This window comes from Pleurodeles waltl, chromosome 5, assembly GCF_031143425.1.
Source record: "Pleurodeles waltl isolate 20211129_DDA chromosome 5, aPleWal1.hap1.20221129, whole genome shotgun sequence".
NCBI classification, from domain to species: domain Eukaryota; kingdom Metazoa; phylum Chordata; class Amphibia; order Caudata; family Salamandridae; genus Pleurodeles; species Pleurodeles waltl.
The window spans coordinates 193,327,837-193,355,114 of NC_090444.1; the positions used below are offsets into that span (position 1 = coordinate 193,327,837).

At 46.1% G+C, this 27,278-nt stretch overlaps 1 long non-coding RNA gene across 1 annotated transcript in view; it reads right to left on the reverse strand.

Moving 5' to 3' along the window:
* LOC138297232 (uncharacterized) overlaps positions 1-27,278 on the reverse strand; it is a 116,526-nt gene that overhangs the window by 56,169 nt on the left and 33,079 nt on the right. Inside the window, exon 2 of the long non-coding RNA XR_011203953.1 lies at positions 12,635-12,707. This is a non-coding gene — a long non-coding RNA (uncharacterized lncRNA). The remainder of the gene's footprint in view (positions 1-12,634; positions 12,708-27,278) is intronic.

The window sequence follows — 27,278 nt, forward strand, 5'->3', positions numbered from 1 at the left end:
AAGAGCCACAAATTTCCTTCCACCCAGCATTCCCCTGAGTCTCCTGATAAAAACTGTACCTCACTTGTGTGGGTAGGCCTAGTGCCCGCGACAGGAAACGCCCCAAAGCACAATGTGGACACATCAAAATTATCAAATACAAAACTAACAGTTTTTTAGGGGGGGAACCTGCGTTTTTGGTTCTGGCCTCAGCAGTAATATAGGGAAACCTACCATAACCAAACATTTCTGAAAACTAGACACCTGAGGGAGTCCAGGGAGGTGTGACTTGCATGGAATTCTCCAGTGTTTTCTTACCTAAAATCCTTTGCAAACCTCAAAATGTGGCTAAAAAAACACTTTTTCCTCACATTTCGGTGACAGAAAGTTCTGGAATCTGAGAGGAGTCACAAATTTCCTTCCACCCAGCATTCCCCTAAGTCTCCTGATAAAAATGATACCTCTCTTGTGTGGGTGGCCCAGGTGCCTGAACAGAAAAATGCCAATAACCTGTAGAGATTGAGGGCTTAGCACAGCAAGTTGATAAGCACATATTTTTCTTTTATACATCTTTTAGGCTGACTCTGCTTTGGGGACCCACACAAGTGAGGTATCATTTTACTTGGGAGACTGAGGAGAATGCTGGGTGGTAGGAAATTTGTGCCGGAGTGGTGATCCTACAAAGAAAAGTGAGGCAAATATGCTTTTTTAAGCACATTTTGAGGTTTCCAGAGGAGTCTGGGTAAGAAAAGTTTGGGGGATCCAGGCAAGCCACACCTCCCTGGACTCCTTGGGGTGTCTAGTTTTAAAACTTGTCCGAGTTTGGTAGGTTTCCCTCGATGAAGGCCGGACCCGGGACCAAAAACATAGGTGCCCCCCCAAACACAGGTAGTTTTGCAATAGATCATTTTAATGTGTCCACATACTTATGTGATGTCCCAAACACTAAAATTGTGAAAAGAAACACACTTAGGTTATGTTAAAAAGACCCCTCACCCACCAACCAAGTTGGTGGCATGCTTCTTCATTGGGGTCCCACCCGAGACACATAGCGTGTCACAGGTGTGCTGCGACACCTGATTACAGCGGAGCAGGTTTTGTTATTTTTACCACACATACTGGTTGGATTTGGCACAAGAGTGAGTGATGGTTCAGTAGATCAAATGTTATTACAAAAATTAAATGCACTGATAATAACTCAAGGGCCAAAAAACTGAACCAATGGCTCACAGCTCATGAGCTGTAAAGCCACCACAAGGCACCAACCGCTTTACAGTCCATTCACACACCTTTCATACATGACATGCACAAGACCATTCACGCCACCAGCCATGGGCCCAGGACATTACAACACTTGCATCGACAGACAGCGCTACTCAAGGGCCCATCACTTACATACGCCCTCATGCCTGATACAGCAGTCACACCAGCTGATTGGAGTGTGTGGACTGGCGCTTGGCTGGCAGTGTATTGCAGTAGCCAACAGCAAGTCAATATTTACACCGCCAGTCAAGTGCCACCCCACGCACGCCGCCAGCCAAGCGTCACCCCACACGCACCGCCAGCCAAGCGCCAGTCCATGCACATCGCCATCACTTTTTTTTTGTTTTTAAACAACAAAGAAACCACTAATTATAAATAAGTACAAAATTACAAACACAAAAGCTCTATCTGAATACATGACAGTAATGTCAACCGTGAAACTGAACATATGGAAATAAAAAACAGCAGCTTATGCTCATGGTATTTCTGAATAATTCTTCTGTGTGTGGTAGCTCCTGAAACAGCCACCCACACACAGCCCAGGCTTTGAAGGACAATCAGGGCAGTACATCCTAGTCTTCTTCCTGATACCCCTTTGAGCACAGACTCTACATCTCTTAGCAGGAAAGTTTTTTTGGCCGTGGGAGGAATGTGCTCAGCAAAGTGACGATCCTTCAATCTAGCCACATCCTCCACCACTGCTTCTCTAGGAACTATTGCCTGTTCCAGCACAATAAGGCTCGCTATAATCGACACCGGAAATTTTACAAATGTTATCCTTGACTCTGGAGAACTATTATTGAACACAACAAAAGCATTAAAAGTTGCCAAGTGGAACAGGTGAACCACTAATTTCTTATACCAAACATAAGACTTACGAGCAGTAGTGTAAGGTTCCAACCTCTGATCTACTCTATTGACACCACCCATGTGCTTATTGTTGTCTAAAATGCACACAGGTTTGTGAACTTCAGCAACTTGACCCCAGACAGCCACAAGTGAATTACTAGCATCATGGATGGTAATTAGCATGTACACATCCCTCCGGGTCTACAAATTTCAGAGCTAGCAGCTCATCATTCCGCAAGGCACTGCTCTCAAGTTTTTTTACAGACAAGCTCTCTTGGATAGCCTTTCCAATTAGAGCGGATTGTGCCACAAGCAACAGTGTCCACTCTGAAGAACTCCTTGAACAACTGAACTCCGGTGTAGAAGTTATCTACATATAAATGGTGACCTTTGTAAAACAGTTGTCTACCAAGTTCCCACACAATTTTCTCACTAACTCCAAAAGTGGGTGACAACCAGGGGGGTCAATACTGAAATCCCTACCAGCGCAGACCTGGAAATTATAAACATATCCTGTACTACCTTCAGACAGCATATACAATTTAATTCCATACCCTTCCCTTTTGCTAGGAATGTACTGCCTAAAAACCGAACTACCCTTAAACAGGACCAAAGACTCATACACAGATATTTCTTTGCCTGGAACATTTATCTCTGAAAACCGATCCAACAAATGATCAAGGACAGGTCTAAACTTAAAAAGATAGTCAGAATCAGGGTGATCTCATGGCAAGGCTAAAGCATTATCTACAAAATGCAACATCCGAAGAAGACGCACATACCGGTTATGACTCATGATTGCAGGAAATACAGCAGTTGCCATCAAGGGACTAGTAGACCAATATGAAGACATTGACACCTTCCTTATCAGCCCCATCAAAAAAGTTAAACCCAAGAACTTTTTCATCTCTTCCAGATTTGTGGGAATCCATGGGCTAGCTCTAGAGTGTGGCCTAAGTCTGGCAGTGTTGCCCCTCAAATACTGCTCTGAATACTAAGTAGTCTTCTCAACAATCTCTTCCAAAAATATATCGTCAATAAACAACTCAAAGAAGCTGACAGGCAAAAAGTTTTCCGTATTAACTAGACACTCTAGGAAACCAGTAAACGCAGGAAACTGTTGCTGCTCCATGTGTGGTGCAACCCACGTGTCAGGTCTTCCAATGGGAAGCCTTTCAGCCTCTGGCTGTCGCACCATTGGCACATCAGTGTCTTCCTCTAAAACAGGCCCTTCATCAGCACAGAGAGTGGCTTCATCATCAGATGATTCCTCTCTGACAGAAAATTCACTTCCAGAATCTTGCACTTCCTCAGATGCAGAGTCAGTCCCATAATCATGGTCAGAAGACGACTCAAAAGGCACACCAACAACCTGCTGAGCGGTCATCCTACGGCTAGCCATGATCCTTCCTACAAAAAGTAACTGGAGAAATGCACCACCAACAACCAGCACTGTGTAAGATAAGTAGTAAACAAAGTGTAGCTTTATCACTAAGCGTTCTAAACTCAAAAACTATACCGTTCACTTGCCTGAAAAAGCTTGACTCACCAGCAACTACTCTGCACAGCCACAGCAATCACCAATGATATCCCACTAAAAAGCAAAAAGAAAAGCAAATTAGACATAAGACAACATAAATATCATTGTGCATAAATCTAAGGACAATTTCACACACAATCCTGCATTCAGTACACCCCCTACAAACATGTCATTCATGCATGGCAGCAATACTCCTTTGGAGTAAATGTATGTACTTACCTAAAACATGCAACTACGCAAACCGCAGGACAACCAATCCCAAAACCGCAACAAGCCACAGCAAAGGAAGCAAAAGCTTTGAACTAGAGCAAAAAGGAGAAATAAACTGATATAATCACAAATGCAAAAACTTTGCCTGTTGACAAACACCCCGCCACCAACCATTTATACATTTTCCCTGGTGTCTAGTGTTCTCTGCTTGGGGGCAGATGGGCCCAAAAAGAATAGTCCAAATGGCATAGAATATATTGCCCCCTTTTGGGGGTGGCCCTTGCCCAAGGGGCCACCCCCCCAACACAAAGCACACACATACATGATCCCTGGCGCTAAGTGGATTCTGCCCAAGGGGGGCAGATGTGCCTAAAAAAATCGGCTGATTTCCCAATAGTGCTTTTTGCCACTTGGGTGCGACCCTTACCCAAGGAGGCACCCCACAGACACAGAAAAAAAAATCCCTGGTGTCTTTATGGTTTCTGCCCCCCAGGGGGCAGAAGGGCCTAAAAAAATAGGCCAATCTGCCCTCAAGGGGGGCAGAAATGGCATTGATTATATTGCCCCTTTTGGGGGGGTGACCATTGCCCAAGGGGCCACCCCCCCCACACAAAGCACACACACATGATCCCTGGCTCTAAGTGGATTCTGCCCCCCCCTTGGGGGCAGATGGGCCAAATAAAAAATGCCAATCTGCCCCCAAGGAGGGCACAACTGCCCAATAGTGCTTTTTACCCCTTGAGGTGACCCTTGCCCAAGGAGGTGCCTCCCCAACCCCAAAAAAACAAAAAAAAAAGAAAAAAGAAAAAAATCTCTGGCGTCTTTATGGTTTCTGCCCCCTGGGGGCAGACGGACCTAAATAAAATAGGCCAATCTGCCCCCAAGGGGGGCAGAAATGACATAGATTATATTGTCCCCTTTGGGGGGCAACCCTTGCCCAAGGAGCCACCCCCCACACAAAGCACACACACACACATGATCCCTGGTGCTAAGCGGATTCTGCCCCCATGGAGGCCGAGGGGCTTAAAAAATAGGCCGATCTGCCCCCAAGGGGGCTGAACTGCCCAATAGTGCTTTTTGCCCATTGGGGGTGACCCTTGCTCAAGAGGCCGCTCCCCAACACAAAAAAAGCAGCCACAAAAACAATCTGTGGTTTCTAGTGGCTTCTGCCCCCAAAATAAAAGGCAGATCTGCCGCCAAGGGGGGCAGAAATGGTGAAAAATATAATGCCCCCCAAGGGGAGCGACCCTTGCCCAAGGGGTTGCTTCCCCACACTGTATACAAACACATACACACACACACTAATTCCCTGGTGTCTAGTGGGCATTCCTGCTGCCCGATCGCATTGTGATTGGGCAGCAGGAATGCTGAAAGAGACATTGAGGGGAAGGAAAACCCTTTCCTTTACCCCAATGCCTCTTTTTGTATAATCCCCCCCCCCCAGCGCGTCTGGCACCCTTTGATGATGTCAGTTAGCGCTTCCCCCGAGGGCCGGTACCTGGACGTAATAGTTACGTCCGTGGCGCCTGAGCTTCGCAGCCACGGACGTAACCATTACGTCCATGGCGGGGAAGAGATTAACTTTGTAGAGTTCTGTATGAGGGCTAAAGCTCATAGTATAAATACTGGGGCAGATGAGGAGGTAATGACCACTACAAAGGGGTTTGGGAGAGGAACTCTGTCCAAGAAGATTTGGGAAAAAATTACAATAATGGTTCATTCTACAACACATTTTTCATTATATATTCAATTGTATTAGTTTTTTAAACATACTAAATGATGACCTTAGAATGTACGAAGATACAGCAGTCTTTCTTGGGGTTCTTCAATACGTCCCTCACTATCACCCTGCAACAGTGCCTCTCATCTCTCCTTAGTCTCTCTCTCACATGTATTTCATTTGTTTTATTGCATCTCTCTTTCCAGTGTAGGGTGTCAAAACACTTTACACCACACACACACATACAGAGACAATGAATTATATGTGTGTGAATCAGTGTGTAGAAAATGTTACACAACATAAAGGGGACTGTTGGGTGTAGGATACATGTCATCAATACTGGTAGGCATTTTTTTAAGGGTGCCTAGTCCGGTGAAGCATAAACTCAGGATTCAGAACATAAAAGAGTGGTTAGGGTTGACTTTTTCTTATACTAATGTATTTCTACCCAAACAACCACTTTTTAGCGAAATTAGGATAATGAAAGCCTGGGGAAAAAATAACTATTTAACCTGTGCCATGTAGTTTGCATGCAGCTCTTTGTTGGCAGTTCTTAGCTCACTGTGCTAGATTATTATTGTAATTTATGGACTGCACAGTAACAAAGGGATCTGTTGACAAAAGCAGTAACCCAATGAGCTATGCACGTAAATACTCTTCTGTGATCTGCTTAGTATATGTTCTTTGCAGCAGGCATTTTAACCCTCTGCACTACCTTCAATAAGTCAGAACTGCCACTAGACAAAACTACTGATCTCTCCCCAGCAGATGCATCAATCACCAGAGCTATCATGGCACTTTCATTGTTTCCTGAAAACTGTTGAATATACAAGGAACTCTGCCTGCTTTTAAAACTGCTACATTTCTACAAAACCAGCCACCTAGTGTAAACGCGACCCCTCACCCTTCCAACCTCCCAGGGAAACGTCTGATGCCCGGTAGAGCCAGTCCGGCATTGGATGCACGGCGTCCTCTGCGGAAAGTTCTAGCACAAAAAACTGCTGGTGGCAAAGACTCACGCGGTACTCCTGGATGTAAAACTAAGATTCACACACAGAAATAAACATATTTTTGCGTTATAATTACGATGGTGGGCTTGTTGATCTAAGATTTGCACGTCACTACACTCATGTGCTTATTTATAGGAGGCGCGTGCACGTAACGTGCACCCGTGCCTTTTCAACACAATCTGACACGAGATAAAGACTTTTACTCACAAATCACCGCGAGATCGCGATAAGGACGCACAGCGTTGGATATTTACCATTCTTATGTTATCCATATCTCTCTGACAAAAGGACGTCTTAATTCAGTTTAATTTCAAGCTCCAGATTTTTTTTATGATTCTTGGCTCGACATCAAAACCGAAACCAGCAGCAGACTGATTACACACTGGGCTTGTTATTAAGCAGGACGGAGAGGAATGTGGAAAAACGACGGCCCATTCTTCCCCCGAGTGCTTATGTTTTTTTCTATATGAAGATAAAGGAATTATGCGCCCATCAGCCGGTCAATGTTGCATGTCCACGCCAGTTGGTCCAGGGGCTTGTTATGATGGTAATGGCTGCCTGAAACGTGAGCCTGGATAGCGGAAATACAATTTCATGGAGCTCTCCCGCAGGGAGAAATATTTTATTATTTCCAGCCGCCCTCTGCACAGATTAGTTGTGCGAGTTTCTTTTTCAATTAAGTTCCGAAGTGCATTGCAATTTCTGGAGCATAGTTGACATAAACAACTCACGAAACTTTTGAACGCCCCGCCCCCTGGCCATTACAATCGGACCCATTTAACAATGAAAATGGCGACGGTTGACACGCACTAGCAAGAGCGTCAGTGCGGCAGGTGTACGGAAGATTTACGCACTGGGCGATTGGCGTGAAAGCACGAGAGCCTTGCCCTCCTTTAGAGATTAATAATTAAACAAGTCATAATTTTTTCCTAAGTTGAGGCTGAAGCTCTACCTTGGTATTTCTTCCATCTGCCACAGCGCACTGGCAGTGTAATGTGTTCTTTGAAGATGCCCTATGGTTTGTTGGGACAAGTGCTTCAAATGGAGATCTAGACATGCAGGTACTCACTTTACAGCACTTGTTTGATCTGGAAAGATGTTGGTACTCTCTCACCAAATGTACTCTCCCTTTCAGAATAAAAAAGTGTAGTAGTACTGAATACCAGAGAGTTCCCGCCCTTTTAAAGCACTGGTTGGTACAGTTTCAAAATCACGGATGCAACTAACATATGAAATGTCAGCGGGAGTGCATGACACCCTAGTTGTGCTGCTTTTCCATGACTAGTTAAATTCTTTGTAAATGAACTGTATGTAAAACAGCTCCCTGTTGGCAGGCTGTAAGCTCTCCAAGATGTTCTTCTATCACACAAGTTACCTACCTAGAGGTATTTGCAAAATTCAAACTCATGGGGTGAGCATCGGCCGGATGTCAGGGGGGAGCGTTTAACGCATGGACTCATCTTGACGGGGTATTTGTTATTGGAGAGAGAACAGTTTGACCCAGGCGTTGCATGCCACAGTTTTCGTGCTCAAACAACACAGTTGCATAGACAGAAATAACTAAACAATCACGATTCCACTATTGGTGATTCTGGATGGAATTGAGCATTTGTGCGCCAAGTGACGCATTTGAAAGGCAAGAGTGCCACTTTTTAGCTAAAAATATCCTGGCCTTAAAATTAATTTCTGTGGTATTGGTCAAAAATTGGAAGGTAATCCCGTCTAAAAGAGGATTAAAAACAAAGTGCAAATTGCTCTGAAGGCTGAAGGTTATCCTCACAGTTTGAGGATGGTTAACTTGCCACAAATCACAAGTGTAAAATGCGATAATTGCGGGTTGTGGATCCCATGTGTAAACTGAACATAATTATTCTTTCTGGAAGGTGCAACTCAGGTGCATATTGCAAACTTACTAAATAACCACATCTTTTGCTATTTGTGACTAGCAGGAACATCATTTACACCTGCAAATTTCCTCATTCTTGGAAATATGTGTCCCCTTAAGAAAACATCTCAATAAGCATCAACGAGACATTTCATAGTATTCCTCTTCATGCTGTTCATACTGAGCAACAGAACATGCAGTACAACACTTTGTGCACACACAGATATGCATGAAGCTGATTTACAAAAGCATAAGATTTTGGGGCAGATTTATTAAAATGTAGCACAACTCAGCAAAGCAACCAACGTTGTGGTGCTGCTCTGCACTATGGGAAGAGAGCATTGCAGAAGCATATCTACTAGGACATTGTGTTGATAGAATTTTCACCAGCACACAAATTGCAAAGCACCCAGTACAAAATACTATGCTTAAACTCACTTTAAACATGTTCACACATTGGATATGTGCTATAAAGTGCAGAACCCATGCAATTTGCCAAAGTTAGTAAAAATTAAGACATTTCTCCTATTTAACATCTGCCTCAAGGAGGCAATGTTTTTTGGCCTCAAGCCCTGTGTATCAATTTTAGTAGGTAGGGCAATGTCAAGAACCATCGGAGGTTGTGTGGAAGCACCCTTGTACCACCCATCGGATGTCCCCCAACATAAAGAAAGACAAAGTTACACCAAGTACTATATGAGTTATACAACAACTTTCCAGCCCGAAAACATGTCAACACTTCATCAATACTTTACACTAATTTGCAGCACTTGACATTGCATCAGTGCAAAGTGTTGAGGAATTGTCCCCTACATGTATGTGTAAAATATGCAATGCAAAAGTGCCTTAAGGTTCAATCAAGATGCATGTAGGTTAATACAATTTAAAGGTAAAATGCAAGGTTTTCACTTATCATGCAGATGTGTGCAGATATGTTCAACCTTACATGTATGTTACATATATGTTGGGTGCACAGTTCATGCAAGGGGTAGCATCACAAAAGACTCCAACACAGCCTGCCACTAATTATGGCAGATCCACTGAGGGAGAAGTTAGCTACTCTAATTTATATGAAGTGGATTGTTAGCTTTTTTCAATTATCCCCATAGTTAGGCCTTCCTTGACACTCTTCCAGAGAGGGCCTACCTACCAAATGTCATCTGAATGTAAGTATGCATAATACATGTTGAAAAATCTTCTTTTTATGTCATCACCCCCCTTTTTTGGTGCGTGATAGAGCTAGTTTTTGACCTCTGCACATTGGGGCTCTGCTGGCCAGTGCCTATTGTATGGGTAGTGACTTCTGTAACTGTTTAACATTGGCTAATCCCTAATAGGAATATATAACTTTCCAGTAAGACCATAGTTCATTAAAATGCACCAATTACATGGAAAAATTAGATGTCGCTTGTGGACAGCATCACATGTTTTGCCATCCACTAGGTTGACAAAGAAAACATGGCTTCAGGCCTACCTGTGTGGCATGACTGTTGGAGATCTTAAACGTGTAGGCACACTTGTCAAAATAGCCATTCTGATAAGAAAAACCCTACTTTCAAATATTAAATAATACACTCATAAATTGGCCTAATAGCTCACAACATATTGTGCTAAGCATTTAAAATGGTATGTGCAAGAGCTTAATAACTAAGCAAGCCATCAATTGGCATGTACCTTCAGTGTCTAGTACCAAAAGCTATTTTTGCTGGGAGGGGCTCTAGCTGTTTCTAATTCAAAAATAGTTAAGAAAAAGTAATTATTCTGTTTTCTTTGGTTTAGCCAAGCAACCATAATGATTCAACCACTATTTTTAATGTTTATTAAAATTCCAATTAACTGATGAAGTCAGATGGCAGTCCGACTTCCACATTACGATGTTGGCAGTCGGACCACCAGCACACCACCACCGCTGCCAGAATCAGAGATCCAGACAGGTTGGCAGCAGTGCAAGTCCTGATCAGCAATGGCGGTGCTGAGTTCGGCACCGCCATGCTGATTACAATCTGCCTTTCCACTGGCCTTTCCATGGCAGGGACCGCACCATGGAAAGGCCAGTGGAAAGGCAGGGATGGGGCCACGGTGTCCCTGCACTTCCCTAGGCATGAGCATTCCAGGGGCCCCCCTTTCAGCACCCTTGGAATGGGCAGACAGTGCCCATTCCGAGGGTGCTGGGGGCACAGTCTGTGCAATGGCATTGGCATCGGCTTCCTGAGAGCCGAGGCCAATGCTGCCTCGGTTCTTTTCTGCAAGCCAATCGGTGGGGAGTTCATACTACGGCGGTGGTGAGGCTGCCGGCTTTGCCGACACCTCCCCACCATCATATTGGAAGTCTGGCGGTCAGACCATCCAAATAATAATAGGGCCCTCAGTCAGGTATTAGACATTGAGATAGGGACAGCCCACTTGGTGCATCCGACTTCTACTCAATCACAATCATCCTGAAACCCTGTCTAAGTCCTGACAAACCATGAACTGTGACATCCAGTTTGTGCCTTTAAACTCAAAAAAATATCCTGTTTCCCTAATTGGATTTTAATCATTTTGGAATAATTTCTCATTGTTAAACTTTTCTCTATCTTTAGAAATTGGTTGTAGGATTTTTATACTGAACTTAAAAAAATCTGTCTTCCCTTAAATCCTTTGAAAAAATAATACTTGCAAAAATGTACATGTATTGCTAAGAATAGGTGATGCCATGGAAGCTGGCTTGTGGCAAAATATAGATGTTTCATAATAGAGGATGGGTAACACAAGCTTTTCCAAATTTCCCAAAAGAGACAAAAAGGTTTATCTTCAGTTATTGATTGCCTTTATGTAAAAACACTAGAATATGAATGAAAATCAGGAAATTCAAGTCCTCATTTTGGCATTTTCAACTTAAACCAGAAATCAAGAATTTTTTGATTCCACAGGAAATGGGATACTATTTCACCTATTTTCTGAAAAAGGAGGATGGAAGGTTAATAGTTAACATGGTCAATATCTATAAAACAACAGCAATTAACATACTTTTGATACAATCTAAAGTGCCTAACAAGGAAAAGAACTGAGGATTACTTAAATCTGTACTTTTCTTTTATCAATTCAGTTGTATTTGTTCTAACAGTATTTTGAACAGATGTGAACTATAACCCTAAATATTTTATTTTATTAGGATTTCAAACAAAATTAGAACCACAAAACATACATCCTAAACAGAACGTGTAAAATGGTAAAATAATCATTATTACATTTATATCTTGAAACTATGGATAAAGAATGCACTTCCTCAAGAAAACATGGTATTGTGGTTTTGACACATATATAAATAAATCATCATCATATACTGACAGAGCAGGATATAAATTCTTGTGCGCAAAGCCTAGAATCTCCTTGTTGTGCAGAAATCTGGATCTAAAGGTTATAATGCTAAAATAAGCGATAAAGGTGAAAGGGGACAACCATGTCTCACTACTCTCTCTAAGGGAAACAGACTAGATGCAGATCCATTAGCAAAATCCCATGCTTTCAGTCAAACCTAGAGTATAAAAATAGAACTGATAATTCCTGGACCAAAACCAAACCAATCTAAAGTAAGAAAAATAAAATACAATCTATCCTGTCAAAAGCTTTTCCAGCATCTTATGTGATTATTGCTAAGGAATTGTTAGGAATTCCCAGTGTGAGGGTTGATTATCATTTGGTTCCCCATGTAACACTCAGGTTGATCATCCTTTAGCACTCACAGCATTCTATATGTGCACCTCTATACACCCCTTACACCTCTCAGCTCTGAATTATTATAGTGATATCTCAGCCCGCCGGCACACTATATGTGCTCTGTGCTCTTTCATACACCCCTCTCTTTCTAATAGTGATATCTTACCCCCCCCGGCACTGTTACCTCAGACCCCCAGCATTTGTTCACTACATGTTTTTGTATGTATGTTATACATGACAGTGACTCTGTGCAATAGCAGTATTTGTTCCCACAAGAGTTCCAATAATAAAAACTTACATGGTATCAATACTGCAGGATTTACCAAACTCTTGTGAGAGTTTGTTAAATTTCAGTGGCCATCTTGGGCGTGGCCACTGTATTTAAGCTATGCTCAAGCTTGACTCGAGTCATCTGGTGAGTCAGGTGCTCTCTCTCTTGCAACAGCAGAAGCACAACCATGCCTCGAAGATAGAACTACCTGCAGTTCTCACATTTCCTCCTCAAACTTCAGAGAGTCTTCAGCTTCAGCACGCCGCATCCACTGGCAGCACCTGGAAAAGAAAGGAAACATTTTTAAGTAAGTGCTTACCAACGCCCAGGATCAAAAAGATATAAGGAGGAATCTTGTTATTTAACACAGACTATAGAACAGTTAGAACTTGTATGAGTGGTTTTGGACATCAAAGGAATTTGAGTTTGGCACGTCACAACTTCATAGATAGCTGCATATTAACAAACGAGGGATGATGGTGTGAAGAAATACTGTTAAAATCATTGAAGTGCATTGCAGACAACAAATGATTGTAAGTAAAAGATAGTGTAATGTAGCAAAGTCATATTGATGTGCTATGGTCATGGTATGATCAAAACTGAATAACAATGCTGATACCTTGTTCTTATGTTTCATAGTGGCCTCAAGGGTTTCAACACAACATTGCGGCACTACTGAAGTGTGGGTCAGAAAAGTTATCATATTCCATAATAGCAGCATTGCGGCTCCTGTTACATCACAGGTATTGAGCCCTTTAATACCTTACACAAAACATAAGGTGGAAGAATTGGAGTAAGGGGGTGGACATAGAACATTGGGGCTGGACCTTCATAACTAGTGTCCCTTCTCCACACAAGGTTTGACAACAGAGCAGCAAATTAGGATGACCACGCAGACCAGATCTTCAACCAACCAGGACCTCCTCCATTAGCTCAATCGATTTCTGATAATGTGATCCTATCTCTACTAGAGGAAAGGCAGGGCACAGAGGAGGTGGGTCCACATTGCCTCTGCTCTGATATGTCAATATTCACTCGGAATTCTATATTAATTTCTGCTAATTATTCCATTATACACTTTAATGAGGAAACGTTTCAGAAGTATATCATTCTTTATATTACTGATTAAATGCATTTAAAGTATCTGAGTCTTGATAAGTAAGAAAATCATAATTATTAAATATAATTGATACATATAGATTTATTTAATGTGTGTCCTTTCTGTTTTTAAATAGTTTGCTAATATTTTTCCAGATCTTTTCAGTGTTCTGTAATTTTTAGCATCATCTTTTCACAAACAGGAGGAGGTAAGGTCTGTCGAATTTTATTTGAATTCAAATTTTTACCTCAAATAGCTTTTTGAAAATGCCAGTGATTTGGTGTGATCAGAATGTTCTAATGTCCTAATTTTCTTTGTAATTTGGTTCTTTGCACTTTTTTTCTTTTTCAATACATATTTAATAATGAAGTCTCTGGCTGAAGCCTTAACCACATCCCATATGATTGGAAATGATACATATTGAGTGGTATATAAAAGAAAAAAAGTTCTGTAAAACCTACAAATGTGTTGACAAAGGTAGCATTTTTTAGCATCTTTCGAAAGAGCTGTATTAAATCTCCATCTGCCACCCCTCTTTGATGCAACATTAAATTCCGAAGTAGTAATAACAGGCATGGTCTAATATCATAAGAGCTCCAATTTCAGCATAAATGAAAGACTGTTAATTTTCTACTTCGGAAAATATAATGAATCCTAGGTTGAGAATTCTGAACTGGAGAAAATAATATATTTGCTAATATCTAGATTACATATTCCCAATGTATCTACAAGACCTCTTTGAGCCTCAGACATCTTGAATTGCTATGTTTTGTGGGATATTTCTATTCTTATAGTTCCCAAAAAAGGAATATAGTAATTGATAGCACTCTTCCTCAAAGATCAAATATTCACCTGAATATTTAATTAACATTTTTGTAAAAGTATGCCAGACTTCATTACCAGATCTAGTGAGGCCATAGCCATTTAGCACTGTCATAAGTATTTTAATAATAATTAAATGAACTAAACTCCACTTCCTCCATTATCACATTCTTCCTAAATTACTGAAATATTACCTAGTTGTTACATTACATGTGGAAATTTCTTCTCAAGCAACAGCCACAATCCTTGTCAGGGTGAACAACAAAAATCACTAAATTAACCTGTGCCTAGTCTAGCTTGGCACACAAGCAGTCAGTCTAAACTTAGAGGCAATGGCTGAGCATTGTGGATGGTCATCACTGTAGCATGAAGACCCTGTTGTGCTTCATGGACAGTCGCTGCTGGAGCTTCATGTTGGAAGTCACCACAGGCTGTCAATGCTATAGCATGAAGTACAGATCTTGCATTGCCGGTTGTCACTGGCAATCACTGTAAAGTTGGGTTCACAGGGAGTTTGCATTGGCAGTAATCAGAAGCAGGAAGAACTTGGCATGAGCAGACCCGTTCACATACGCGAAAAGCCCCAAACTTCAGGATTTCTATTTTTCATTTAGGGAGCAGCTCAACTGATGCCACACCAAGGATCCAGGACCTGGAAGGCACCTCTTGGGGACAAGCCGCTCCCTCCAGCAGGGGCAGGCAGGGCTCAGGCAGGTTCAGCTGTTCGCCCAGGGAGGTCCAGGGCAGCAGGTCAGCTAGGCAGTTGTAGAAAGGCCTCTGGAGCTTGTCTGCGTCTCTGTAGCTCAGAACAGGAGGTCAATCATCTGACCCTTGGAGTCACTTCAGCCTGGATGAAGGGCGCAGTGACTCCAAGGATCAACCTGGGATGAAGGGTGCAGGTTCAGTCTTTCTTCTCAGATAGCAGGGTATACCTCAGACAGGGCCAGTTGCAGGACCAGGCAAGTCAGTGCAGCAGGCCAGCTGGGCAGTCCTTCTTCTTTGGTATCCACAGGTCCAAGAGTGTACTGGAGAGTAGGTCTGAGGGCCCTGTTTTATATATCTGGTGCACACTTTAAAATGGAGGAAACGTCTGGAGTCTTCCCCATACAGAAATGTCTGCAATTTCCTGCCTTTGTGTCCTGGCCACAGTCTGTCTGCAGGTGAAATAGGCAAGTGTGAACTTTTTTGTGCATGAGCTGAGACAGTGCCTGAATTGCAAGTGTGACAGGAGACAGCTTTGCCTCCTCATCAAGCTAGGATTGGCCATTCTGCCAGTACCCAGACCCTCTATTATGTGGCTTTCTGGGAGGAATGCACAAAGACCAACTGCCTACTGTTAGAAATGGGGTTTCTGGTTGGCTAGGGTATGCACCTCAGCCAGGCAGAACTTACCCACTCTAGTCAGGGCAAGGGAGTTACACGTCCAAGATAACCCCTGCTCACCCCCTTGGTAGCTTGGCACGAGCAGTCAGGCTTAACCCGGAGGCGATGTGTAAAGCGCTTGCACAACACACACACACATGTGACGCAATATCCCCACCACAAAGGAAACACAACACCAGATTATATGAAAATATACTGTATTGTACACAACGTAATTATCAGACCAACATCACATAATAGTACTATCCTGCTACCTTAGCAGTTGTCAGAACGTTACACATTAGTTACTCTGCAAACTAGCAGTAGTCACACATAACACACAGGTTACTCAGTATTCTGCAACATAAGCAGTAGTCAGGAAACACGTTATCACATTAAAACACTTGTCATAAGAATATCATAAAACGCCCATAGTAGGAACATTAGAAAATCTATGGCAAGTTAAGCAAACATATTAGCAAGTCATGCCCATAAAAGGAACATGTGCACACATATGTAAAAGCATCATAGAACAGGTAGGCAATATATTATAATTAGTAAAGTCTGTAGAAAGAACTCCAATTATAACTCTATGGGTCCATTTACGAGTACCTGGCTTGATGACGAGGCACCTCCAGTGCCTAAAACGAATAATGGGGCCCCCGGCGCTCCTCTGCGCAAAACGGGGGCCTCCTGACAATTTGGGGAGCGAGGAGGGTAGCACACACCTCCTCTAAAGAAAAACGGGCCCCTCGGGGGACCGTAAACGCTGGGGGCCCCCCTAGGCCTCCACCGGCCTTCTCGAGGGGGGGGGCCCAGGTCAGGGAAACCTTTGAGGTGGGGAGGGGGGCGCCACGCACCCCCTCCGGTTGAGAAACGGGCCCCTCCGGGGACCCGCAAACTCCTGGGGTCTCCCAGGGCCTCCGTCGGCCCTTTCACCAAGGGAGACCCCTTTACTGAAAGGTTGGCCCACGCAGGGGCCCTGAGGAGTCCGGGGGCGCGGCGAGCCTTCGAGGAGGCTGCTGCCCGCTCCCAAGACAACTGAAGCCGCCCGAGGCTTCTCCAGGGGAGGGAGAGGGGTCCTCCTCTCCTCTCGCCCTCCGACGGCAACCGGCGACCGAAGCCTTTCGAGGCTTCTCCAGGGGAGGGAGAGGCGTCCTCCTCTCCTCTCGCCCTCCGACGGCAACCGGCGACCGAAGCCTTCCGAGGCTTCTCCAGGGGAGGGAGAGGCGTCCTCCTCTCCTCTCGCCCTCCGACTGCAACCGGCCCCAGGCAGGGCCTTCTGGTGCCCCGGGGGCGCTCCTCGGAGCGATCCCTACCCCGGGGGCACCGCTAGGAGCAGGTTTGCTCCTGATTCTTTGTTTGTGGATTTTCTCGTGCCCCGGGGGCACAGAGCTGAGCGCGATCCTCGCGCTCTGAAATAATAAAATAACCCGGCTGCGGCGGTGATCCGGGGGCTCCAAATAGAGTGCTTTTCACAGCGCTAGGAAAATTCTGCAGCCAGGGCTGCGGCGGTGATTCTTCCTTGGGCCAAAGAAAAGCGCTTTTCAAAGCGCTAGAAACCATTTAAAGCCTGGTGATTTCTCTGGGCAAAAGAAAAGATTGTTGCAGGGGTCAGGGGCCACAGCACCCTGCCCCTGGGAACAATAATCAAGGAAAAGGTACAGGGCTGGTGGGTCCAGCTACAGGCCAGCACAAGGGGTGCAGTTGGTGGCAGTTCCTCCTAGTGACCAGGCAGGTCACAGGTCAGCACAGCAGCAGCAGTCCATGGCGGTTTCCTGGTGAGTCCATTCATCAGCGTCCTGTGTCCAGTTTCAAGTTCCAAGAATGTTCAAATTGTGGGGAAAATTCCCCTGTACTTATAGTCCTTTTTTACAGTGTTTTACAATGATAGGGAGAGGAGGTTCCAGACAGTTACAACTGGTTCTGGGAGTGCCCCCTCTCTCCTTTCAGCACAGGCTCCAAACATCAGTGGGGGGTTAACGACCCTATTGTGTGAGGCCAGGGCACAGCCTTTACAAATGTAGGTGTGCCCCGCCTCTCCCTTCTCTCAGCCCAGGAAGACTATTCAGCATGCAGATGCACCTTGGTGACACCTCCACCCTCCCTGTGTACAGGCTGTCTGAAAAGTATGCACAAAGCCCCAACTGTCACTCTGCCCAGACGTGGATTGGAGTCAAGCTGCAAAACACCAGAATTATAAGCACAGATAAATGCGCACTTTCTAGAAGTGGCATTTCTGTGATAGTAATAAAAAATACACCCACACCAGTAAGCAGTATTTATTATCACCATCATAACCATACCAAACACGCCTACGCTACCCCTCACAAATCAGACAATACCCTTTACACATAAAGCAGGGCATTTCTAATGCAATCCTATGAGAAGGCAGCACTCACAGCAGTGAGACACCAAGTTAGGCTGTTTGTCACTACCAGGACAGGCCATGCAATATGGCACATGTCCTGCCTTTCTACATACATGGCACCCTACCCATAGGGCTAGGTAGGGCGTACTTTAGGGGTGACTTACATGTAGTAAAAGGGGAGTTCTGGGCCTGGCAAGTAAATTTAGATGCCAGGTCCCTGTGGCAGAAAACTGCGCACACAGGGCCTGCGCTAGCAGGCCTGAGACAGGTTTGAAAGTCTACTTCAGTGGGTGGCGCAAGCAGCGCTGCAGGCCCTCTAGTAGTATTTAATTTACAGGCCCTGGGTATAGAGATACCACTGTACAAGGGACTTATAGGTAAATTAAATATGCCAATTAGGTATAAGCCAATCATACCAACTTTAGATGGGAGAGCACCTGCACTTTAGCACTGGTCAGCAGTGATAAAGTGCTCAGAGTCCTAGAGCCAACAGCGAGAGGTCAGAAAAACCAGGAGGAAGGAGGCAAAAAGACTAGGGATGACCATGCGTATGGCCAAAAGTCCAACACAACCCCCTACCAGCCAAAATCCAGGGGAGAACAATCAATACCTTGATGTACTTTCCTGATTGGGGCGATAGAACAAGGACCCAGGCCCACAACAGCAGGGGCATGTTCCAGTTCTACGCCTTCCTGACTCCACTGGGATCTCTCTGTCAATGCGTCCCAGGCAGCCTAGACCAACCCACTGGGATTCTCTAGCTGCCAATGGCCAGAACCAGGCCCCAGGCCATCTAGGAGCCTCTGGTCTCTGAAACCATAATGAGTGTGGGGCGGTAGCCCCAGGTGCAAAGCAACCTGTCTCCACTCCATTTCCGATCAGTTCAGGGGCTCTACCCTGCCACTGATCCACCAACCTAGGGTCCGCACCCATAGGTTCTACAGGGGCTAGAGGCGAGGCTCTCTTCCCTCTACCCCCTCCTTCTAGGATCCCGCCCTCCTCTCCTAGGAGGGGTATCACCAGAATCCACACTTGCCAGGGTGCTGGGTACAGCAGCCCTGCACAACTTTCTCGCCAGCCCAGGATCACTACCTGACGACTGACCAGCCAACCTAGGGACGACACCCTTGGGTTGCACCGGGGTCCGGGGCGGGCTTCCCCCTCCCTGAACCCCACTTCCAGAGTCCTGCGTCTCCCCACCTCGGGAGAAGCCACCAGAAGTTTCACACAGGGGGGTGAGCACACTAACCGCCCCTCTAACCAGATCAGAGTTTACCCCCTGAACCTGATCATCCAACCCAGAGTCACCACCATGCGGTTGAATCATTGCCTGGCGCACCAGGACTTCCTGGGGGGCACACCTACCCCCCACCAGGGAAACACCTTCCCCAAGGGCCACACAAGAGTCTGGCTGGCGCAGGTCTCCTGACCTCTGCCCATCTGACAGAATCTGGATTCCCCCCAGCCCAGAAATGGTTTCACCAAGGTCATTCCTGGGGGGCTCTGCTCTCAGAGCTGACCCCTGACCCTCCAGGTTCTCCACTGGGGCCCGCAGCCCCCTCTCAACCCTATGTCTGGATTTCCGCCTCCTCCGCTGTAGAGTGAGACTACCAGACACCAGGACCGGCGGAACGCTATCACCAGCCACCCGCCTAAGTCCTAATGACAAATTGGGATCCTTCTGAACAGCTGGCCCTACGGCACAGGTTAGGCTCACCTCCTGGCGTTCACTCATGGAACCTTCAGGGGCCTGGGACGGGATCTTGGGCACCTTGGGCCTCAGCCCAGCCCCATTCCCTCTCCTCAGAGACGGGACACGGGGTCCCTCACCCATCCCAGTCCACTGGGACCTACCTGGGACACTCCATTCCTTTCCCACCACACCTTGTTGGGAAACACCTAGACCACTCTCATTAGGAACACCCCCTAATGCCACACCAGACCCTCTGGTACGCAACCAGAAGTCTGCCTCCTTTGCGAGCTCCCTGGGGTCAGAGAGCTCACACACTGACAAGTGTTGGCGTAACTCTGAAAAATAACAACGAAACAGGTGCTCTCTGAGAATCAGATTAAACAGCCCTTCAAAATTGTTTACTGTGCTACCCTTCACCCATCCATCTAGTGCAATGCAGCAATCCTCCACAAACTCCTCCCAAGACTGGTGGGACAGTTTCTTACCACCCCTAAACCTTTTTCTGTATTCCGCAGGGGAAAAACCATACTTCACAATCAGTGCGTTCTTCACAGCGGAGTACCCCTCCCTGTCACTCTCTTCTAGAGTCAGTAGGGCATCCCTCCCCTCCTCAGGAATAAAACTCCCTAGGCCAGTTCCCCAATCCTTCTCAGGGATCCTGCGCTCTACCAGAGCCCTCTCATATTCCTTTAACCACTGACGTATGTCACCCCCCTCTTGGAACCTAGGTACCAGATCTATGGGTATGTGAGGAACATCTTTGCTACAGCACTGTACATTGCTGCCACCACTGGACTCCACCTGCAGCGCTGGTGAGTCCAGAACCTTCAGACTGCGCTCTAGAGCGAGTCTTTCTCTGGCAAAGGCCCTCTCTGCCTCTGCCATTCTCTCCTGTACTAAGGCCTTCTCTACCTCAGCCCTTCTCTCCTCAACAGCTAGGCGCGCTAACTGCAACTTCAGGTCCCTCTCTTCCCGCCTATCTCTTAGCTCATCAGGCGTCAAGGAATGAGAGGTAGCCCTGCTTCTTACACTGGACCCAGCAAGGGACTCCCTATCACTGGGGCCTTCCCTGTCAACTGGCGTCCCCAACCGGTCATTCTCACCCTCCTGATCAGTCTCTCTACCACTCTCTAGGGATGAGGTCTGGGAGCCCTCCCATTGGGAACCCTCGCTACACTCAGGATCCTCTGGGTACCCCCTACGCACACTCCCTCCCTGGGTAAATGTCACAAACCTTTCAAAAAAATTCAGAGATCTCCTGAGGTCCCCTTCTACAGGCAGCCCTCTCTCTCTACAGAACCCCTCTAATTCCCCCTGCGTGTAAAACGGCAGGTCCTCTAAATCAAAGGTAAGCCCCATCTTGAAAAAGTACAAATAACTCAACTGTGACAATCACAATACCCAAGCGTGAGAACTGAAAACAGGAAGAATGACCAAAGAGAGAAAGTAAAGAGAAGCCAAACATGTGATGGTCTAAACGCAATCCTTGTAGTGAAATGATGAGTCACAATGGTTTTGTGCAAGCGCAAGTCCTATCCCACCGCTGCCACCAATGTTAGAAATGGGGTTTCTGGTTGGCTAGGGTATGCACCTCAGCCAGGCAGAACTTACCCACTCTAGTCAGGGCAAGGGAGTTACACGTCCAAGATAACCCCTGCTCACCCCCTTGGTAGCTTGGCATGAGCAGTCAGGCTTAACCCGAAGGCGATGTGTAAAGCACTTGCACAACACACACACACATGTGACGCAATATCCCCACCACAAAGGAAACACAACACCAGATTATATGAAAATATACTGTATTGTACACAACGTAATTATCAGACCAACATCACATAATAGTACTATCCTGCTACCTTAGCAGTTGTCAGAACGTTACACATTAGTTACTCTGCAAACTAGCAGTAGTCACACATAACACACAGGTTACTCAGTATTCTGCAACATAAGCAGTAGTCAGGAAACACGTTATCACATTAAAACACTTGTCATAAGAATATCATAAAACGCCCATAGTAGGAACATTAGAAAATCTATGGCAAGTTAAGCAAACATATTAGCAAGTCATGCCCATAAAAGGAACATGTGCACACATATGTAAAAGCATCATAGAACAGGTAGGCAATATATTATAATTAGTAAAGTCTGTAGAAAGAACTCCAATTATAACTCTATTGGTCCATTTACGAGTACCTGGCTTGATGACGAGGCACCTCCAGTGCCTAAAACGAATAATGGGGCCCCCAGCGCTCCTCTGCGCAAAACGGGGGCCTCCTGACAATTTGGGGAGCGAGGAGGGTAGCACACACCTCCTCTAAAGAAAAATGGGCCCCTCGGGGGACCGTAAACGCTGGGGGCCCCCTAGGCCTCCACCGGCCCTCTCGAGGGGGGGGCCCAGGTCAGGGAAACCTTTGAGATGGGGAGGGGGGCGCCACGCACCCCCTCCGGTTGAGAAACGGGCCCCTCCGGGGACCTGCAAACTCCTGGGGTCTCCCGGGGCCTCCGTCGGCCCTTTCACCAAGGGAGACCCCTTTACTGAAAGGTTGGCCCTCGCAGGGGCCCTGAGGAGTCCGGGGGCGCGGCGAGCCTTCGAGGAGGCTGCTGCCCGCTCCCAAGACAACTGAAGCCGCCCGAGGCTTCTCCAGGGGAGGGAGAGGCGTCCTCCTCTCCTCTCGCCCTCCGACGGCAACCGGCGACCGAAGCCTTCCGAGGCTTCTCCAGGGGAGGGAGAGGCGTCCTCCTCTCCTCTCGCCCTCCGATGGCAACCGGCGACCGAAGCCTTCCGAGGCTTCTCCAGGGGAGGGAGAGGCGTCCTCCTCTCCTCTCGTCCTCCGACTGCAACCGGCCCCAGGCAGGGCCTTCTGATTCTTTGTTTGTGGATTTTCTCGTGCCCCGGGCCCACAGAGCTGAGCGCGATCCTCGCGCTCTGAAATAATAAAATAACCCGGCTGCGGCGGTGATCCGGGGGCTCCAAATAGAGCGCTTTTCACAGCGCTAGGAAAATTCTGCAGCCAGGGCTGCGGCGGTGATTCTTCCTTGGGCCAAAGAAAAGCGCTTTTCAAAGCGCTAGGAACCATTTAAAGCCTGGTGATTTCTCTGGGCAAAAGAAAAGATCGTTGCAGGGGTCAGGGGCCACAGCACCCTGCCCCTGGGAACAATAATCAAGGAAAAGGTACAGGGCTGGTGGGTCCAGCTACAGGCCAGCACAAGGGGTGCAGTTGGTGGCAGTTCCTCCTAGTGACCAGGCAGGTCACAGGTCAGCACAGCAGCAGCAGTCCATGGCGGTTTCCTGGTGAGTCCATTCATCAGCATCCTGTGTCCAGTTTCAAGTTCCAAGAATGTTCAAATTGTGGGGAAAATTCCCCTGTACTTATAGTCCTTTTTTACAGTGTTTTACAATGATAGGGAGAGGATGTTCCAGCCAGTTACAACTGGTTCTGGGAGTGCCCCCTCTCTCCTTTCAGCACAGGCTCCAAACATCAGTGGGGGGTTAACGACCCTATTGTGTGAGGCCAGGGCACAGCCTTTACAAATGTAGGTGTGCCCCGCCTCTCCCTTCTCTCAGCCCAGGAAGACTATTCAGCATGCAGATGCACCTTGGTGACACCTCCACCCTCCCTGTGTACAGGCTGTCTGAAAAGTATGCACAAAGCCCCAACTGTCACTCTGCCCAGACGTGGATTGGAGTCAAGCTGCAAAACACCAGAATTATAAGCACAGATAAATGCGCACTTTCTAGAAGTGGCATTTCTGTGATAGTAATAAAAAATACACCCACACCAGTAAGCAGTATTTATTATCACCATCATAACCATACCAAACACGCCTACGCCACCCCTCACAAATCAGACAATACCCTTTACACATAAAGCAGGGCATTTCTAATGCAATCCTATGAGAAGGCAGCACTCACAGCAGTGAGACACCAAGTTAGGCTGTTTGTCACTACCAGGACAGGCCATGCAATATGGCACATGTCCTGCCTTTCTACATACATGGCACCCTACCCATAGGGCTAGCTAGGGAGTACTTTAGGGGTGACTTACATGTAGTAAAAGGGGAGTTCTGGGCCTGGCAAGTAAATTTAGATGCCAGGTCCCTGTGGCAGAAAACTGCGCACACAGGGCCTGCGCTAGCAGGCCTGAGACAGGTTTGAAAGTCTACTTCAGTGGGTGGCGCAAGCAGCGCTGCAGGCCCACTAGTAGTATTTAATTTACAGGCCCTGGGTATAGAGATACCACTGTACAGGGGACTTATAGGTAAATTAAATATGCCAATTAGGTATAAGCCAATCATACCAACTTTAGATGGGAGAGCACCTGCACTTTAGCACTGGTCAGCAGTGATAAAGTGCTCAGAGTCCTAGAGCCAACAGCGAGAGGTCAGAAAAACCAGGAGGAAGGAGGCAAAAAGACTAGGGATGACCATGCGTATGGCCAAAAGTCCAACACCTACTATACCTGGTCATGTGATCCAAGAACAAACTGCAGATACCAAGTGGCTACAGCAAGAAAGTGCCAACTTTCTAAAATTGGCATTTTCAGATTTGTGACTTAAAGTCTGACTTTAGCATTAAAGAGTGTGTTACACTACAATTCCACAGTCACCAAAATCTTGTTCCTACCTGTTTCCAATCACTTCTTAAATGTAATAAGGTAACTCAATGTTGTCCCTATGGGAGAGGAATGCCTTGCAATAGTGAAAAATGAATTTGAGAGATATTTACAACCAGGACATGTGAAACTTAAAAGTACATATCCAATTTCTTTTAACATAGGGCACCCTGTCCTATGGGCTGTTTGGGGCCGACCACAAAGGTGATTTATTTGTATTGAAAGGGACGTTTAGGTGTGACAAAAAGTTTATTTTGCCAGGCTGAAATAGCAGTTTTAATTGCATGCACAAACTGCAATGGCAAGCCCAAAGCATGTTTAAAAAGGCCACTTAAGTGGGTGGCACAATACGTGCTGTAGGGCCACTAATAGTATTTATTTACAGGCCCTGGGTACCTGTAGTGCCACTCAACTAGAGATCTGTAATTAAATATCCCTATTGGGTATAAGACATATTTAGCATGTTTAAAGGTGATAGCAAAAGTAATTTAGCCGTGGTTAGCAGTGGTAAAGTGTGCAGAGTCCTAAACACCATTCAAATTATGTTTAGAAAACAGGAGGGGTGAAGGCAAAAAGACCGGAGGTGACCTGCAGAGAGGGCTGGGTCCAACATTACTCAAACATCCATTTATAAGTTTCATAGTTTCTTATAAGGGTTAATGGATCTCTTCTAAAAGAACTACACGAGGCCTGGATTTTGCTAAGTGTGTAAGAACTCTTTTTCTGTTAATGGGTGTCCCAAGCCCCTTGGCATTCCACCACAATGCTTCAAGGTGCATAGCCATTAAAATTATCATACCAAATTATCTTGACCAAAGAAAGATTTATAGCAATAACATAGATTGTAGTACTCAATAAGTATATTTGAAATAACAAGAAGCAAATGTGAATGATAAATGAACAAAAAATAAGGACTTTTGCGAGAGGGCAACATGGTGTCGGCGTAGCGAGGCCCATTAGCCACACCCACCGGAACCAAGCGCCACGGCGACGGCAGTCAGCGCGAGGAGGAAATCGACCGCGGAGACGCCGCACGGTCACAGTACCGGCCGCTGCACCGGCCGCTCTTGGCCGCGCTCGTATTGAGCCGCTGCCGCCCTTTCTCGCACGGCCTCAGTAGGCTTTGTGCTTCAGAAGCGGATTTTGTGTTCCTCGCGGGATCGCGAGGCGCGGCAGCCACCGCGGCTGGAGGACAGCGGCCCAACCACAACAAGGACCCCCTCGCAGCAAAGAGCGGTAACTTTGGGGTAAGGGGGAGGAGGAGGCTTTACAATCAACTATTAATAACTGCAAGGGAAAAAAAAAGAAAAACTTTGTTTGCTTGGCACAAGGACGCTATCCTGATTTAGCGAACTGTAGCCCTTGTGGCTGTACAGGAAGCTAGGAAATAAGATTTACTCGGACTTCTTATCCGGGAATTAAGGAGTTGAGGGACCTGGGGCTAAAAATGCAGGCATCATATCCAGATTAAAACCCCCCGAAATGAAAAGAGGGTCTTATTGGCTTTAAAAAGGCGAGATTGGCAGTAGCAGCAGAGGCATCTAGCAGATGGTGGCCGCATTATTTTGAAGTGGTTTAATCCGGATGAAGGGCGAGTATCATTGAACTCTATAGCCGGCCAGGACCAATAATGATTAAAATGAAGTAGCAACGTGATATGACTTGCTTACTGCTAATGGGGGAAAGCACAGACCGATAGTTCTTTGCAGTGTGTCTATACATGACTTTTGTACTACGTCTGGATACCTTAGAAGTCTGCGCTAAGCCGCAGTAACTATAAAGTTAGCTAGCTACAGCCGCATGGATTGACGCTCTATACACTATGTTCCGCAGTAATAACTGCGCAATACGGATGTAATCATAAAGAGGATTCCCCTTAGGATATCAATATTTCCTGATAGCTCTCCGCGCATCCTACATGAGTTTGGGCTGTCACTTTTGTTACAACAAAAAAATAGAAGGTGCGGTAGGAAGAGAGAGGAGAAACAATTCGGAACAGGGGGTAGAAAAAGACTCTATCTTCCTAGGAAGGAAGGTGTAGTATCTTAGGAAGCGTCAAATGCTCATAGCCACATACAGAAATGCACTATGGCATATGCCTACTCCTGCACGGTCATTAAGGAGCGTGATTAAGCAAACAATAATAGAGGTACTTGTGGCAGCAGTGGGCATAACGAGAGCCATTAGATCACTATCTCAGGCCATTATAATAAACATGGCACCTAAAGCTAATCGGCATCTGGGAGATAAAAACGAAGGTGCCAAGACTGTGCGCTCTGGCAGAGGAAAAGGAGAACCACTGGGCTCTAATAAACGTCTAGCGTCTACAACCGGAAAAGCGGGTGGGGAGAATGCCTCTATCTTAGGACAGATGACAGACGCAAAGATGAGTACTAAGGCAAGTGATAGTACTACCCCCCTGCTGGAGGACAAAGTGAAAGGTAAAAACCAATCTACTATAACTGACTTTCTGGCTGGAGGGATGCAAAGAACCTCTGTTGTCATGGCAACCTCTTCCTCTGAAACTGACTGTCTAGTAAAAGGATCCTCTTCACTAGACTCAAGTACTAGAAACCCAGACCACGGTGATAATCCTACAGCAAACATGTCAGAAAATCAAGATATCAGTCGGGAAGCAACTAGAAAAGTGCTCAGTCTTTGCGAAAATGGGCAGTTACAAACCCAACAGGTGGAGCAATGCGAACAGGCGGACCTCCAAAATAAGGGGAAACCTGGCGGCCTATCAGGATACACAGCAGAGGAGAATGAACCTGCCAATCCTCCCGGCAGTCCTAAGATACGGGACCAAATTATGGGGGAGGGGAAAAATCTCCAACTAATCGACTGGGGCAGAGAAAGTAGTGATAAGTTTTATTCCTTGACAGAGGAGTC